The 16,383-nt window shown below is 35.8% G+C and overlaps 1 protein-coding gene across 15 annotated transcripts in view; it reads left to right on the top strand.

Moving 5' to 3' along the window:
- The window catches only part of Tenm4 (teneurin transmembrane protein 4), a 2,842,490-nt gene that overhangs the window by 1,556,076 nt on the left and 1,270,031 nt on the right, over positions 1-16,383 (top strand). The gene's annotated exons all lie outside the window — the stretch shown is intronic.

A 16,383-nucleotide genomic window follows, 5' to 3' on the forward strand; every position in this document is an offset into this window, starting at 1 on the left:
AAAAAAAAAAAAAAAAAAAGCCTTCATTTGGTCATTTTTTTTGTGGGATCATTTGTAAAGAAAAGCTCATACCAGGGGCTGGGTATGTGGCTCAAGCGGTAGCGTGCTCGCCTGGCATTCGTGCGGCCCAGGTTCGATCCTCAGCACCACATACAAACAAAGATGTTGTGTCTGCCGAGAACTGAAAAATAAATATTAAAAAATTCTCTCTCTCTTTCTCTCTCTCTCTCTCTCTCTCTCTCTCTCTCTCTCTCTCTCTTTAAAAAAAAAAAAAAACGAAAAAGAAAAGCTCATACCAGATTTTTCTCCTGACCCAAACTCCCATTACTGCTAATAAAAATCAGAAATGAAAATATTTTGGTCAAATATGAATTCAAATCATGGTGCTTTGAGTTCTTGTTTTGTGATATTAGGCGAGCATGGAACTTTCATTTCCAAAGAGGTCTCCAATACCCTTTGAAAAGATAGAGCTATGTTTCCATTCCCTGAAGCATTGCTGTTTCCCAAGAAGAGGCTCTGGATGGAATACTGGCAGGAGAACTAGAAAATAAACAGCAGAAGGTCAGATGAGAGGGCTCCAGAGTCTAATGACTTATTTCCACTGACAAAAGGGTTATTCACTAGCTGTATGACTTCAGAAAAGTTACTTAGCCTCTCTGAGATTCATTTTTCTCATCTGTTATATGAGCATTAAAAATAACTGCATTTTACAGGGTAACTAAGAGGATTAAATGGGAGATAATGCATGAGCACATCAACCCATTGCCTGCATAGATTGATAGATTGAATATAAAAAGTGTGTGTGTGTGTGTGTGTGTGTGTGTGTGTGTGTGTGTGTTTCACCATCTCTTGTTCTGGCTTCTTTGAGATCCAGAAGACTTTGAAGAGATGACATACCAATAAAGGGGATGTTGGGGAAAGAGGTTTGACAATGACAATCAACCACATTTAACAGGGATTGGCTGGGCAAGTGTCCAATATCTCTATATGACTTACACTGTCAAGTGCTCAGGAAGAACTTCATCTTTGACTGTTTAGTTCATTAACATAACCCAAGCACCTGAAATAGTTCCTAGCATATAGTAGGTGCGAATAAATACTTAAAGAATCTTCCATGCTAGAATGCCATCTTGTATGCAATAATTCTTCAATGAATGTTCACTGAATCAAAGAATAAAAGTAGCAACTGTGCCTAACATTTATCAAGTCTTTATTATGAGTAGTTAACTCTCATAAGCTCTTTATTTGTATGCTCTCATTTAGTTTTCACATTCATACTGTGAGGTGGGCAGTTTTATTATTCCCGATTTGCAAATAAAGGAAATGAGATACAGGTGAATCACTTACATACTTACACAGCTAAAATCTGATGAGTCCAAGATAGGACCTCATCTTCTAAGACCCAGAAATATGGACCTTAGGAGTGTTGCCTGTGCTTTTTGTTTCTGGTCTAAAGCTTAATAACGTAAGTTGGAGAGGGAAGAAAGCACTGATTTTGGCAAAGACTCTGTTTGCTCATCTGTAATTACAGATAATAATATGTATCCTCCCTATCAAAAAGAATTATTTTGCATCAATTACACTAATGTGAACTCCATAAAGGACATTGCATTTTATGTTCTCTGAGCTGTAATGTAGCCAAAAGAACATTGACTTGGGAGTTCACAGGCTTACATTCAAATGTTGGCCCCTTTTTATTAGTTTTATGGCCTTGGGCAAGTCATTCTGCCTTGCCTTTCTCATCCATAATATAAGAAAAATTATACTGACTTTTGGGGTTATGATAATCATAAATGAAATTAAAGTATGCACTAAGCCAAAAAATCATTGCTGAGCACATGTAGTTAGGCAAGGACTAAATGCTGTCTTTTTGATATAGATTGGTTTGTGTGGTCATTGCCAATAATTAATTAATCAGTGAATGCCTTCATTTCTTAAAATATAACCAAACCAATTAGTATTTCTTGGTTATCTACCATAGGCACATCCCATATAGAAAATCTCAATAAACCCATTTCCTTTACCCCCTGCACTTTCCACTGCTTTTTTAAACAAATGACTTTATTGACCTGTGATTGACCAATATAAAACTATACATATGTGGTGTGTACATCTCAAGGAATTTGGGAATAAGTATATATCTATAAAATCATCACCACTATCAAGGCCATAAACATACCCATCAACTCACAAAGTTTTCTCTTTTCTGCTTTATCTTTTAAAACTGGTGTGTGCCTGTTTTCATTGTAACAACATTTAATGTAAAATCTATCCTTTTAGCAAATTTTAAGTACGCAATACAGTGTTGTTAGATGGAGGCACTGTAATTTTCCCATTTTTCAGGGGTTGTAGCAAAATATCTCAGTCAGATTAACTTTATAAATAAAAGATACTTTATTTAGTTCACAGACTTAAAAGTTAAATGCTCAAATAGCCTAACCCCTTGGTGGATGGTGGGAGCACATGGGAAAGGAAAAGATCACATAAAAAAGGGGGAAGCAAGAGAGCCACTGAGGTCCCTTACAAGAGCACACCCCCCAGTAGGCTGCACCTCCTAGAGGTCCACCACCTCTACTCTAGCACACTGAGGACCAAGCCTCCAACACATGAAACAGGGAGGTGCACCCAAAACATAGCAGGCAGTGTGCTGCACAGCAGACTTCCAGAGCTTACTGAACTTACATAAAGGCAACATTTACACTTTGATCTTGAACTCCTGACTTTCCCTCTCCCTAACCACTGTCAACTGCTATTCTAATCTCTGTTTCCATGAGTGTGTCTATTTGAGATTCCACATATAAGTGAGAACATGCAATAGTTTTCTTTCTCTGTTTGTCTTATTTCACTTAATGTATGCCCTACAGATTCTCCTTTAAATGGCAGGATTCCCTTCATTTCTACGACTAAACAATTTTCCATTTTTAAGCCACAGCTTCTTCATCTTTTCCTCCACGCTTGGATATGTGGGTTGTTTCCATATCTTTGTTATTGTGAACAATGTTGCTAGGAACATGGGAGTACAAATCTCTCTTTGAAATCCTAACTTCAGTTCCACTGTGTATACACTCAGAGGTGAAACTGCTAGATCACATGGTTGTTCTATTTGTTTATTAATTGATCAATTTTTTTTTTATTTTATTTATTTTAATTAGGTATATATTGTTAGGGTCTGTAAACAAGTCAAGATGGCGCCTGGCATTTTGCCAGAGGGAGTGGTTTGTGAAGTAACGCCAGCGAGCCATTAAGTGTGGAGATTCCTTATTGGTTTTAACTGCTGTATCTAGTTTATGCTAATTAAGATAAGCTGTGTGTAATGTATATATACCCCTCCTGTCCTACAATAAACGGCTCCCACTCCTGCTGTATCAATGTACACAAGTTTCTCGTCCCCCCCCCCCCCGTTATTTTGCCCAGCCAGCCAGGCTGCGGCAATATATGACAACAAAATGCATTTTGATTCATTGTACACAATTGCAGCATAAATTTTCATTTCTCTGGTATAAGATATAGTGTTGCACCATGTGTGCAGTCATACATGTACCTAAAGTAATGATGTCCATCTCATTCAACCAACTTTCCTACCCTCATTCTTCCTCCCCTCCTCTCCTTCCCCTTTGCCCAATCAAAGTTCCTCCATTTTTCCAATGCCCCCCCACCATTATGACTCAGTATCCACTTATCAGGGAGAACATTTGGCCTTTGGTTTTTTGGGATTGGCTTACTTCACTTAGCATAATATTCTCCAACTCCATCTATTTTCCTGCAATTGCCATAATTTTATTTTCTTTTAATGCTGAGTAATATTCCATTGTGTTATATAAACCACAATTTCTTTATCCATTCATCTATTGAAGGGCATTTAGGTTGCTTCTACAGTTTAGCTATTGTGAATTGAGCTGCTATAAACATTGATGTGGCTGCGTTACTATAGTATGCTGATTTTAATCCATATAGACTGAGGAGTTGAATAGCTGTGTCAAATGGTGGTTCCATTGCAAGTCTATTTATTTATTTATTTATTTATTTATTATTTTTATTTTGAAAAGCGTCTCATTAAGTTGCTGAGGCTGGCCTTGAACTTGCAATTCTTCAGCCTCCTACACTGCCAAGACTACAGACATGTGCAACCATGCCTGGCTCTGTTTAACTTTTTAAGGAATCATTATACTATTTTCTGTGATGGCTGAACCAGTTTGCTTTCCCATCAGAAATGTCAAAGGTTCCCTGTTATCCGCATCTTCACTGACAATATCTTTGTTGTTTTTGTTAATAGTAGCCATTCTAAGAGGTGAAAGGTGATATCTCTTTGTAGTTTTGATTTGTACTTCCCTGATGATTAGGGATGTTGAGCATTTTTATTGACACATTTGCAGGCTATTCCTTCCTTTAACAAGTGTCTATTCAAGTTCCTGAACTACCTATTATTTTGATTTGATTTTTTAATTTTCTTTCTTTTTTCACTGTTTCCTTGCCCCCCATTCAGCTGAATGAGTTTCTCTTATACTTTGGATTTCAAAGAATATATAAAAGAAACTAAAGTAGACACAAATAGAAAGAGACCAATATTCATGGACTAGAAAAATTTGTATTGTTAAAATGGCCATACTCCTTAAAGCTATCTACCAATGTGTTGCAATTCCTATCAAAATTTCAATGACATTTATTTTTTACCAACATAGAAAAAAGTCCTAAAATGCACATGATCACAAAATAGTTCAGGTAGCCAAAGAAGTAATGAACAAGAAGAACAAATCTAGAGGCATCTTATTACCTGATTTGATAACATACTACAAAGGCATAGGAATCAAAACAGTACATGCTGACATAAAAACAGGCATGTAGACATTGGAACTGAATGGAGAGCCCAGAGATTAAACCCAGGAACAAGTGATCACTAATTTTCAATGAAGATTTCAAGAATGCACAATGGAGAAAGGACAGTCTGTGGTGCCAGGATAGTGGATATCCACATGCATAAGAATGAAATTGGTCTTTTATTTTACCACATGCAAAAATGAGCTCAAAATGGATTACAGACTACAACATAAGACCTGAAATCATTAAACTCCTGGAGCAAAAACAAAGGGAAAAGCTCTTACCATCAGCCCCAGAAATGGCTTTTTGGATACGATACCAAAAAAACAGGAACAAAAGCAAAACTGAGCAAGTGGGATTACATCGACCTAAAAAGTTACATACAGCAAAATAAACAATCCACAAAAGATAAGGCAACCTACAGGATAGGAGGAAACATTTGCATACCGTACATATGACACACAGTCAATACCCAGCCCCCTAAGATATTTCAGAAAATCGTCTCCACTCCTTCCTTAATATCCTGCACTCCCTATAATCTAATCTAAGCAGCCTTGTGATTGCTTTATGCCTCATCATCGGTAAAAGAAACATGTGTTCCCAGATCTGTGTTTTAATGAATATTTATGGTATAATTTACACTGGAGTGAGGCATACAATGGCTCCTTTCTGCATTGTTAAAGATCTGGAATTTTGTGTACAAGGGGACAGTATTAGTGTCTAGTTTCCCTTGTTGCCATTAAGAAAACGGATACTTTAAAGTTTAGTGGAGTGGGACTCCAGGGCCTGATTCACACAGAGCAGAAACTGCTCTGAAAAGACTTTGCTTTTGTCTTTCATTTTCACATTTTGTTCCAAGATAGTACGGATCCCATTTGACTTAAATATTAACTTTCCAACATTTAAGCAACTCATTAAATCTCTTTTTCTCACTTCACTTGCTGGGAGAGTTTATCATAATCCAACTGGAGAGAATCCTATAATACACACAGCACACACACACACACACACACACATACACACACACACACTCCTCTTGCAAGACATGTAAGGCAGATTTGTATTCTATGTGTAAATCAGTGTTCTCAAGGCAGCATGATTCCCCTGCCCTAGGAATATTCAGCATTGTCTAGAGTGGTTTCAGACCGAAACAATTCTGCTGACATACAATGGGTAAGGCCAGTGATAGAACTAGATACCTATAAAGCCCCAAAATGTTTTTTTCTTAAACAAAGAACTATCTAGCCCCATATCTCAATAATGCTACAGTTGAGAGCACTTGGGTAAAAAGAAAGTGTTTTCTCAATAATTCTGCTTCTAAGTCTTGCAAGAACGACTCCTTAAGAAAATTAGTGTTAATACTTGTCTCTAGTTTATTATCAGTTTCAAGGAGCTCAAGACCAATGTTGAATGGTTTTGAATACATACAAGCCTAAAGGTGAATGTTAGTGCCACCAAGCTTTAGCTTTGTGACCTTGGACAAGCTACTTCACCTTTCTGATCCTCAATTTTCTCACCTGCAAAATTATTTAAAATTGTTTTTAAAACCAGTAATCCCTACCTTAGAGGTCTTTTATGCAGATTGAAAAAAGTAATATATTTATAGTCATAAACATATCTGATATATAGCAACCTCCTGAAAAATAATATTGTTATAGCTTTGTAATTATTATACAAGCCAGAAGAGTCACCAGACAATCTTAATAGAATGGTCCTAATCATTCCATGTATTAAATGTCCATGAAGAGTCAGAGAGACACCCCCAATTTTCATATAACTTCTCTCTATAAGGGGAGGACATAAATAAAGGTATGGGACAGAGTATTGTGTGACTACACCAAAGAGCCTCAGAGACTTACCTAGGAGTTGAGGAAAGGCATGCTCAAAAGCAGATGACTTGCTTATGTTTGGATTTTTATGATTCTGAAATAGCTTTAATAATTTGTCCATTTATGCTGCTTTCCTACAGACCTCAGTCATTAAGTCCCTCAACAAACTGTTGATATTCATATCATTAGGAATTGCATTGATGGTTTTAATTAAAAATTGAACATTGCATCCAATTTTAGCCACCTGCTGTCTTTTATATCCACTCATATTTCAAAAGCACAAAATGTTCCTTTTTAAAAAAAAATATTATCCATATTTGCAATGATCAGAACAAAGAGCCCAGAAAGGCTATGATGATGGAGTTTGGCAAATGTCCATTGACTTGGTTTCACAACATGTATGTGGCTTTTGTGCACCCAAAAAATAGAGATCCAGAAAGGTACCCTTCATTGCATCATAGGGAAACCTCTAGTTGAAAGTACTTACTGTCTGTGGCATAAGGTCAATTGCCTCATTACTCATGAATCCTTTTGTGGTTTTTTTTTTGTTGTTGTTGTTTTGTTTTGATTTGTTTTTTTTAGCAACTGAGTAGGTATTTAGATCAATGATTTTTATTCTTGCGTTTCATATTCCTTCAAAGATTATCTGACTAACATTGGAGTGGTGAATTATTTTTACATGGGAAATTTCATGCCATTTATGTGGTCACTAAATAATGATATTCTTGTTATGCAGCTATTATAGAAAATTAAAAGAGGAGATGAAATTTCAGAGTGCCACAGGACACAAAAGTATATGGTGAAAGAAAGTTTGGAAATGAGACTAAGGTTTCCTTCTGTCTGAGGTTGGAGCTATTAACACTGTGCCTTCCTGTTCTGCTTATGGGTGTGCTGAAGATATACATTGTACACATCTGTCTCTCATGTTTCACTCTTCACAACCCCATGGCAGGAACAGAATTCAAATCGTCATGCTGTACTTAGTGCCCAGTACCATTCCTGGAATACAACAGGAATGCAATACATATTTATTGAATGAAAGATCTGTGCATGGACAACTATTAGAACTCAGGACATTGTGGACTCTGTGGTTCCATATCTAGACTTCTCCTATTCTCCAGTTGTTGGGTGTTTGCCTGGAAGGTGACCCCAACTTTCAGCCTCCTACAGGAATTTCCTGGAAAGAAGAGAGATGAGATTGATCCACTAAGGGGCACAATGACCTGCTCCCCCCCCAGCCCCAGACTTAACAGGGCCAACTCTAAGGGACCATCACAGCTCAGGCCTCTTGCTGAGAAACTGAGACCTTTGTGAAGTATTGCAGCCTTCCCTTTCCCTGACAGCGCTTCCTTCCTTTCCTTTACATGGATATCGATCCCCTGGGTATTCCTTAAAACATCCCCTGCCAGCTGATATCCATATCAGAATCTCCATTCTGAGAACTCAACAGGCAACAGGCCAAGAGCCAATTCAACAATGCAAATGAACACACACTGATTGATTAACTCATGTGCAGTCACTTTCCACTCCCATCTCACTAAATTCAGCAGCCCCCTATGGGGTTAGGCATTACAGTTTCTATTTCACAGAGAAGAAATCTGTGCTAAGAAACATTAAAGGGCTTTGTCAAAGGTCACATAGTTAAAGAGGTGGTTGATCTGGGACTTAAATTACAATTTTCTGACTCCAAAACAGCAAGCCCTTGTACTTTGGGCTTTACAAATTTGTTAAATTTGTTGAAAGGTCTTTTTCTCCTCTAAAAGAACAAAAGAGAAATCTATAAGTTACTCAGTTAGTTTCATAAGCTTAGGGTAATCTACAGCACGAGTCCCAACAAGTAAACATGTTATAATAGAATTGCGAAAAGTGAGTTGCTTGTAGTGCACATGGCTGACCAGAATTTCAGAGAATGCTTTCCACAAAAAAAATATGTATTTTGGTATTTAAACATTTCATCACCCAGAGCTTGGGCAAGGGGATTTTTTTCACTTATCAAGAAATAGACATCTTCAGTTGTGCACATCTCCAACTTACCTGGCATAATTCTAATCCATGGGGACAAAATATATCATAAGGTGAATAAAACACTCTGTACTCGTGGAGCTTAAAGCCTAGTGATATAACAGAATAGACCAGTTCCAAATTATTCAAGATAACTAAAGAATATGATACATAATATAAAAAGAAAGAATAAAATCAGGTACTATGAGAAAGAGTAACTGAGTGTGACAGGTAAACACTATATGGGGATGAGTGGGGATGACCTCTTTGGGGAGATTACATTAAGAAAAGTCCTCACAAATAAACAATCTAATGCTACATCTCAAAGCCCTAGAAAATCAGGGACAAACAACTTCCAAAACCAGTAGCAGACAAGAAATAATTAAGATCATAGTCAAAATTAATGAACTAGAGAATAAAAAATACAAAGGATCAATGCAGGAAAGAATTGTTTTTTTTTTGTAAAGATAAATAAGGTAAACCCTTCACCAAACTAAACATAAGAGAGAGCAGACTCATTCAACAAAAGTTGAAATGAAAAAAAGAAATAGCATCAGACATTTCTGAAATCTAGAGGATAATTAGGTACAAATTTGAAAATGTATATACCAACAAATTAGAAAATCTGTAAGATACTTAAAAATTTCTAAAAACATGACCTAACCATATTGATCCAAAAGGATATAAAAAACATAAACATACCAATATCAAGCAATGAGTTTAAAGCAGGAATTAAAATATCTTCCAACAAAGAAAAGTCCAGAACCACAAGAACAATAACAGGATATAAGATCAACATGAGAAAAAAAGTAGCATTATTATACTCCAAAAATAAATGTGCTGAAAAAGAAATTTAAAAAAATGACTCCATATACATTAGCATCCAAAATACTTAGGAAAAACTAAGAAATTGAAAGGCCTCTACAATGAAAATTATAAAACTCTGAAGAGGAAAAAAAAAGTATTAAAGAACACATTAGAAGATGAAAATATCTACCACATTCATGGATAGGCAGAATATCTTCCAAATGGGCACATTACCTACAGACTCAATGCAGTGGCATTCTTCACAAAACCAGGTGAAAAAAAAAAAAAAGTCCTAACTTTTATAAGGAAGAAGAAAAGATCCAATAGTCAAAGCTATTCTGTACAGCAAGAGTGAATTTGGTGGCCTCACAATGCATGATCTCAAATTATACTCAAATTTGTAGCAAAAACACTATGATATTGGCCCAAAAGAAGATATTAAGACCAATGGAATACAATAGAAGACAGAGACAAATCAACATAAATACAGCCATCTGACTCTTTTTTTTTCAGACATCTGATTTTTAACAAAGGTGTCAAAACCATATATTGGAGAAAAGATAGCATTTTTAGCAAATGGTGCTGGGAAAATTGGATATCCATATGTAGAAGAAAAAAACTAGATCCCTTTCTATTATGGATCACAAAAATCAGCTGAAAATGGAACGAAGACTTAGAAATTCAACAGAAACTCTGGAAACAATAGAAGAAACATATGGGCAACAATCTAACATATTAGTGCAGGCCGCCAACTTCCTTAATCAGACTCCTAGGGTCAAGAAAGAAAACCAAGAATTAATAAGTCAGATGATGTTTTAGTCAGATTTTTTGCTGCTATGACTAAAGGACCCAACCAAAACAACTGTAGAAAAAGTTTATTTGAGGGCTCATGGTTTCAGAGATCTTAGTTCATAGAAGGCTCATATCATGACCTGTAAGCAAAGAGAGAAACTCTACTTTCCAAGTACAAAATGTATACCCCATAGCCAAACCCCAATTCCCACCTCCTCCAGCCACACCCTATCACACCAGTTACCACTCAGTTAATCCCTACCAGGGAATTAAATCACTGATTGTGTTAAAGCTCTTACACCAGATTATTTCTCCTCTGAACCTTCTTACATTGTCTCATATGAGAGCTTTTGGGGGACACCTCACATCCAAACCATAACAGATGGCATTAAATTACAAAGTTTCTGCACAGCAAACAAGAGAATGAATAGTGAACCTACAGAATGGGAGAAAATCTTTTCCAGCTACTGTTCTGACAAGGGATTAAAACCAGAATATATGAAAAACACAAAAAACAACAAGAAAAACTAACCCACTCAATAAATGATCAAAATATCTAAATAGACATTCGTAAAACAATAACAAGATATAAATAGTGAACAAATATATGAAAAAAGAACCTTTAACATCCTTAACCATCAGGGAAATGCAAATCAAAACCATACTGGGATTTCATCTCGCCCCAGTTTGAATGAGAATCATCAAGAATACAAACAATGATAATTGCTGGTGAGAATGTGGGGAAAGAGCTACATTTATACCTTGTTGGCAGGACTGCAAGTTAGTACAACCACTTTGGAAGGCAGTATGGAAATTTCTTAAAAGACTAGAAATGGAACCACCATATGACTCAGCTCTCCCACTCCTTGGTATTTATCCAAAAGAACTAAAGTCAGCATGCTATAGTGATAGAGCCACATTAATGTTATAGCAGTACAACTCATAATAGCCAAGTTATGGAACTAGTCTAGGTGTCCACCAAGAGGTGAATCAATAAAAAAAATTATTTTTTTTTTCAAAAAACCCATCATGTAGTATCATGTATACATACATACATACACACACATATATGTATACATATATATTAATTACACACAAACACATACATATATATGTGTGCAAATATATATATATATATATATATATATATATATATATATATATGTGTGTGTGTGTGTGTGTGTATAAATACACTCACAATGGCTTTCAACTGAAGCATAAAGAAGAATGAAATCATGTCCTTTGCTGGTAAATGGCTAGAGAATATCATGCTAAATGAAATAAGCCAGTCTCAGAAAGTCAATGGCCAAATATTTTCCCTCATATGAAGAAGTAGGAAAAAGAAACAAAAAGTAGAATTTTGTTAAAATAGAAAGAAAAGCAATAGAGTAGAAATGGGGCACAAGGATGTGGGAGAAGGGAAGGAAAGTGGAACAGTTACAGAATGAATTTGACCAAATCATGCTACAATCATGCATGAATATGTCACAATGCACTCCAATTTTATGTATTAATTATATTGCACCAATTAAAAATAAAAATAAGGAGGAGCAAAAGAGTAAATGAAAGGCATCAGGGAGAGGGAGATGGGAAGGGAAAAGGGAAGTATTGAGAGTTGAAATGAAGCAAATTGTTATATACATTTATGAATATGTCAAAATGAATCCTTATGTATAACCACAATGCTCTAATAAAAAGAATTTAAACAAGAAATATTCTTCACTAAATAAGTACATTTTTTTTAAATGAAGAGAGATCCAGAGAGATAAAGAAGGACTGGCTCTGGTATACTGTGATATCAGAAATGCACCTTCTAAAACCAGGTCCTGCTCTTCCTTTGAACAAATGTGCCAACACACATGTAGGTGGCCCATTCAGAAAACGCTTGTTCAGCCCACCCATATCTGAACAGGAGGCTAGTGTAGTTTGGCCTTAACTGGGCAAGGAAAAGAGAGGACGATAGTACATGGTAGAGACAGGGCACATTAGGTTGATATGTAAATCAAGCTGGGAAGTTTGGATTTTATTCTAAAGGTCAGTACAAAAGCCCTTGAAGCATTTTATGTGACACAATGATAAGATATAAATTACATTTTTGAAATATTGGGTACTTCATAATAAAATAAATCAGCTACTTCATTCCTAGTAGATGGAAGGACAGCAAGAATTGAGATGAGGAAACAAATTAGGAAGGTCTTAAAGAAATGAAGGCAAGAGATAAGGACAACTTGGGCTCACCCAGTGGCCAGGGAAGATTGAATGGGTGGATCCATTTCAGAGACAACAGGACCTGAGGTTGGGCTGAGTTGTGCGTAGGGAGGAAAAAAAGAATAAGAATCACCATTTATTTATTTATTTATTTATTTATGTTGTTTGAACAGTTTAGTAAATTACAGTGTTGTTTATCCGACAAGAGTCTTTTAACCTCTTGAGTTTTACGCAACCATTATATATTTAAATAAAGATAATCCAGAGGCCTTGGACATACAAGCCTGGAAGAGAAGGAGATTTGGGATACATTTACATACGTATGTCCCATAAAACTTCAGGTAGTACTAGGGACACTAAAATCCACAGATGTGAAAGACAACCCCAAGATCCAAACCACAAAGGCCCACAATAAAAAGCAGAGAAACTCAGAGCTGTACTAACAAAAGAAAGAATCAGAGCTGTTTAAGGTATGAACCCTTCATGAAAATGGCATTGGATAGTTTAGAGAAATTATAGGGCCAGAAGGTAAGAGTTCTCCATAAGGCCCAGGGATTGCTGGAGTGATAATATAAGGATGTGAACTGAAAGTGCAGGTGGTAAGGGCCCTGATGTCCTGCCCTTCTTACGGCAGGGTGTTGTCTGGGGTCCAGCATTTTGTTCTTACTCTCTGTGGAAAAGATCACAGGAGTTTACTTCAATGACAAGTCTTTATTAATCCATGTCTCTGAAGGTCAATCCTTTGGGATTCTCTAAGCGAGTGATTGTGGTTCTCATAGCTATCAAAAGGCTCTTCTACCTCTTTGTTTGCATAGCATGGCAATCCTCCCACTACTGTGTCTTGATCTAAATGTCCTATGTCCTGTTGGAATATCTGCCAGGTTCTTCTGTGCTTTCCCAAGGCCATGAGCAGGCACACTCTTCACTGAGAGAAGAACAACTTCTTTTTTGAGATCCTAGGTTAAAAAAAAAATTATGTAGTATCATGTTACCTCCTGTGTAATGCTACTTACTCCTCTTTGTATATAAGCACCTCCAGGAAAGTCCTGTTAAATCACTCTAGTCTGCATTAGTACTTGGCACAGAATCAAATGAGTTGGTATTAAATAAATATTAGTTGAGTCATTAATGGATTGACACTTCTAATGTGCATCTTCTACATCCACCTCTCACATTAGTCAAAAGAGAGCCAAAATGGATATTTTAGAAAACTGAAACAAAGTAATTGTGGAAATCTATACAAAGTGTGAGCTATATAACTAAAAATATTTATGCCTTGAACAATGAAGAATTCTTTAGTAGAAATACTATGGATCTCTGTTTTTGTTTTCCATTTTTTCTTTCTATTTTCCAAAATATGCAATTGTTTGCAATACATACGTTATCTATAATTTAAAACTATTTTCCCTTGCAAAATAGTTCATTCTTTGAATATAAGTCTTAGGTTCACTACTGCTAGGTCATTCTGTGTATTTATTTAGGAAAATTTAATAAATATATGTCTTTAATGGACACTATAAAAATGTTTGTGCATTTAAGTAATTACTATTGTTTAGTCATTCCTTCTAGCAGAAAACTAAGAATGCTGATATTCGGTATAGAAAGTAGACTGGATCAGGCATGGATCAGGCATTTATATTTCTAAGGGAATGCTGTGGTTAGGCCACATTAACTGCTTTGTTCCCAGCTTGTGGTGCTGTTGTTAGGTCACAGACCCTTTAAATGGTGGGCCTAGTGGAAGAAAGTTAGGTCATTGAGGGTGTGTTCTTGAAGGGAATATGGGACCTTGACCCGCTCCTGTCTCTTTTTGCTTCCCAGCTGCTATGAGATAAGCAGCTTCTTGTGATACAAACTATTGCTTTGATATATGGCATCGCCACAGGTCCAAAAGCAACAGGGTCAACTTAGATAGGTCAAAATTTCTAAAACTTTAAACCAAAATAATAATAATAATAATAATAATAATAATAACAACAACAACAACAACAATAACTTTTCTATTTTTAAGTTGATTATCTCTGGTATTTCATTACAATAGCAGAAACCTAACACAAAGACAAAGCTAAGTCTACCTCTGTCTTATCCCTTATGAGAGTACTTGACTGATACCAGTTGCTTAAAGATATGTTTAAATAAATAAAAGAGGAGATAGTCTCAGAGGAGCTGCAGTTCCCACCAATAATGAGATAGAATAGAGAGATGAGATCTAGTGATTTTTGTGTGTGAACATATACATATGGCAGGAGGGTGACACCAATAAAAGACATCATAAGGTATCATTAGGAATGTATTATACAATAAGAGTTCAAATGCTTCAATTAACTTGGAAGTGTGTGTATATTTTCAATATACGTTGTATATATAAGTGTGTGTATATTTTCATTTTATTTGGATATATTTGCAGAAGTGGAATGATAGTTCATATTGTAGTTCTCTTCTTCAGTATTCTTAAGGAACCTCCATACTGTCTTCCAAAAGAATTATACTAATCCACAACCCTATCAACAAGGTACCAAAATTCCTCTTTCCTAATATTTTTTCCAACAATTATATTTCACATTTTCAATAATAGTCATTCTAACAGGTGTAAGGTTCTGTCTCATGGTGGTTTTAATTTAATTTCCCTGATGTTTAGTGATGCTGACCAATTTTTCATAAAACTATTGGCCACTTATGTATTATTTTATTGTTGTCATTGTTGTTTTCATTGTCACTTTTTAAAATACCTATTCAAATATTTTATTCAATTTATTTTATACACTTATTCATTTTCTTGTTACTGTTTTAGTCAGTTTTTATGCTGCTATGACTAGAAGACATGACAAGAACAATTTCAGAGGTGGAAAAGTTTATTTGGTGGCTCATGGTTTCAGAGCTCTCAGTCTACAGCCAGACAGCTCCATTCCTTGGGGCTCAAGGTGATATTGAACATCATGGCAGAAAAGTGTGCAGTAAGGAAGCAGCTCACCTAATGATCAGGAAGCAAGGGGGGGGGGGAGAGAGAAACCCCACTCACCAGATACAAAATATATACTCCAAAAGAATGGCCCCAGTGACCCACCTCCTCCAGCCCCACCTACCTGCCTTTAGTTTCCACTCAGTTTATCCCATAGAGGGATTAATTCACGGATTGGGTTAAGGCTCTTATAACCCAATCATTTGTCCACTAAACTTTCTTGCATTATCTCACACATGAGCTTTTGAGGGATACTTCACATCCAAACCATAACAGTAAATTTTTTTGAATTCCTTATTAATACTTTAGCCCCTTAGTCAATGTGTGGTTTGTGAAAATTTTCTCCCAATCTATGAATTGTCCATTGATATGGTTAATCATTTTCTTTATTGTGCAGAAGCATTTTATGTAGTTCACTTGTATATTTTACACTTATTGCCTATGCTTTGAGGATCACATCCAAGAAAACATTACCTAGACCAATGACATGGACCATTTTCCTTATGTTTTCATCTAGTAATTCTGTAGTTTCAGGTCTTACATTTAAGTCTTAATCATTTGTATTGATTTTTGTATTTGGTATGAGATACAGCTTTAATTTCACTCTTTTTCATGTAGAGATAGTCCTCTCAACAATTTATTGAGGAGACTATCCTTTCCCAAGAGTATGTTCTTGAGCATTTTAATAAAGACTAAGTGATCATAAATGTGTGGATTTAGCTCATGATTCTTCATTCCATTCTTTTAGTTCATATGTCCCATTTAATACCAGTAATATGTTGTTTTGATTTCTATATTCTTGCATGTATTTTTAAACTGGGTAGTGAGATACTCATTCAGACTAGCTTTGTTCTTTTGGCTCTAGATTTCTTTGGTTATTATAACTCTTTTATACTTCAGTATGAGTTTTGGAGTTTTTTCTTCTCTTTCTGCAAAAATATCAAAGTTTTTTTTAGAGACTGCATGAGATATACA

This window comes from Marmota marmota, unplaced genomic scaffold, assembly GCF_001458135.2.
Source record: "Marmota marmota marmota unplaced genomic scaffold, marMar, whole genome shotgun sequence".
NCBI classification, from domain to species: domain Eukaryota; kingdom Metazoa; phylum Chordata; class Mammalia; order Rodentia; family Sciuridae; genus Marmota; species Marmota marmota.